This window comes from Etheostoma cragini, chromosome 7, assembly GCF_013103735.1.
Source record: "Etheostoma cragini isolate CJK2018 chromosome 7, CSU_Ecrag_1.0, whole genome shotgun sequence".
Lineage (NCBI taxonomy): Eukaryota > Metazoa > Chordata > Actinopteri > Perciformes > Percidae > Etheostoma > Etheostoma cragini.
Window position 1 is genome coordinate 2,497,655 of NC_048413.1, and position 2,813 is coordinate 2,500,467.

A 2,813-nucleotide genomic window follows, 5' to 3' on the forward strand; every position below is an offset into this window, starting at 1 on the left:
ACTAGCCCCCACCTAATACACCCACCATCATAGCATTAAAAACCACAAAGGTTGTCAGAGTAGCACATGTTTGTCCATGCATGCCCAGATATGCTGTATCTGTCCACAGCAGCTTTGACTAATAGGCTGAACAGGCTGTCTGCACATTGCAACATCCAAACCACATGCAACAACGGTGGATTGACAAGGCGTTTTGTACATACATTCATGGCCTCCAGAGGATGAATCCGGCTGACTTTTGTGATGCTGGCACGCTCAACTGAGATGGGGAAAATGTTGATCACAATAACTGCTTAACATGAGGATTTCAAGCATGTTAGCATGTAGCTCAAAGTATCACTGTGCCTAAGTAGAGCGTCACAGAGCTCCTAGCATGGCTGGAAAGTCTCATTCTACACTTAGCCACTGCCCTGCAGGCCTACGCAGTGGTGTAGTCTATAATGTATTGTAGTGGGTATGCTGCACTGTGTATGAATGGGCCAGGATGCGGGGGCCATATCACAGTGAGGGGGTCTGGGTGTCATCCTCCAGGAAGATTTTAATCATCAAAGACCTCATTTCCTGCATTCTGACACACTATGGACCAATTTAAGGTTGAAATACCTTTAATTAGCCTATGCGAAGAAAAAAACAACAGATGACAATTTAAAATATATCAAAATAATAATGCAAAGTATGTTGTTACATTTCATATAGCACATTTTTAAGTGGTTAATAAAAATCCTGGAGCTTTCTTAATGGGTATACTGCATATTTCTGCAAATAATATAAAGTAAAGTATACCTTCCTCTGTCTCTAAAGAATTGATAATGCCACATCTATCATATAGCATACATGAGGAAGCTCATTGTTACCACAGGAAAGGTAATTCCTGTCCCAGTCTTTGGGATCCGCCCCTGCTGGGCCAGACTTCATTGGGAACAAAGAATGTGTACTCAGGTAGTTTGAAAATAGGTGACACTGACTTGGATCCTGATGCCGGGTGTGGTCTCATTTGACAAATAAGGAGTTTTCCCTTGAGGAACCACCCTCTATTCTAGGGAATAAATGTGTGTGATTTAGAAATTTTCAGGACTGATATCATGTGACTCCATCAGGGAGAAGTATGGATCAAGTCGGCTGTCAGCTGCAGTGTCATTGTTTTTTTTTTTGTCTTTGTCATATCATTTTCATCATGCTGTTTCATTAAACCTTTCTGAGAATCCTCCATGAGACCAAAGCCTCCTTCTTTAGAGATTCAACAAACAAGCAGTTAGATTTTTCTAACACTGGCTATCGCTGGCATAAATAAATGTTGATTAACGCGCATTGTTCTGATCAAATAAAAAATCTATTAGACTACATCAATGGGTGTACAAATAGCTTAACCACATGATGATGCACTGCAGCTGCCTTGTCATTGTGGTTCCACAGCTCAACTGAAGCCGTCTGCTTTAGATGTGTCATTGTAACCAACACTCATACTTGTTCCATTCAAATGAAATGTTACTGTAAATTCAGCTCCTGAGCATGAGATAAAGTTTAAGCTCATATTATAGGCCCATTATGGTTTGCTCAGAGATGTGGGTCACTCAGTTGTTTGATTTTTGATAAGCTTATGGCCATAAAGCAGATATGAATGAGCCCAATGGAGGTAAACAGTTTGGATAAAGCTATACGAGACATAGATAAGATCATTTATATGAATGCTTAATCTTTACTAATATTCAGAGGTCCTCACTTTTAGAGCACAATCAAGAGTTAGAAGGAAAACACTACTAAAAAATCCCATCTTAATGAATTGGTTGAAAATGGAAGAGTATTGCTTTAAAACAACAAAAATATGAGATTTAGTTACTGAATTCGTAGTATTCACAAAGACGTAAGACTGTCACACATGGCTATAACTTTGAGCAACAAGTTCAATTTGTTCACTTGTCTTAATGTTTTATGAGAGTAATGATTGTCAATGTTGTCAAAAATTATCTTAGGTTTGAAAGTAAAGCACATATACAATTTAAAAGTTCATTCAAAATGGTTCCTGCTTTTTGACATTTGAATTATTTGAGCGTATTGCTCAAGAACAGTTGTTCAGCAGCCTGTGTTAGTCAGTAAAAGTTGGGTGTATTTAAAAAAAATATATTTTTATTTTGCACAATAAAATCAAGACAACAATAACACAAAAAATGAATTAATAAAAATAAATAAAGATTGTGCAGGTGAGATTAAGAAAGCTCCTAGGGGCTTATAGAAGGAGTCTCACCTAAGGAAGGGAGACATTATATAGATCATATATCTATTAAAATATATCAATTACAATTACTAAACAAAAAACAACAAATACAATATTAAAAAAATAAAAGCATAGGGTTGGCTGCATAAACATTAAAGGCATACAATAAATTACAATAACATAGATTAAATAAGTACATGATTTACAGTGTTTTATTTAAATTTGAATCACCCTTAATAATGTCTCTGTTTTAGGAGATGAGAGATTTGTGGGGATAATACTCTCATTCATATATTTCACACTGCCTTTCTTCCTTTTGTGTATTTCACTATTATGAGCAGCGTGCGACTTTAAGATTTAATTTATTTAATTTATTTATTATTTATAAGGAAAATGCCCAACATTTCTGTAAATGTGTCAGTGTTGGCCAACTGGCTAATCTCCTGAACCAAAATCTATTATTAATAACTTTTTAAGCATCGATTGATGATTAACAGCATTACCCTTATTAGTCAGATTATCAGAGAATCCATCCATCCATCCATCTTCGACCGCTTATCCGGTATCGGGTCGCGGGGGCAGCAGCTCCAGCAGGGGACCC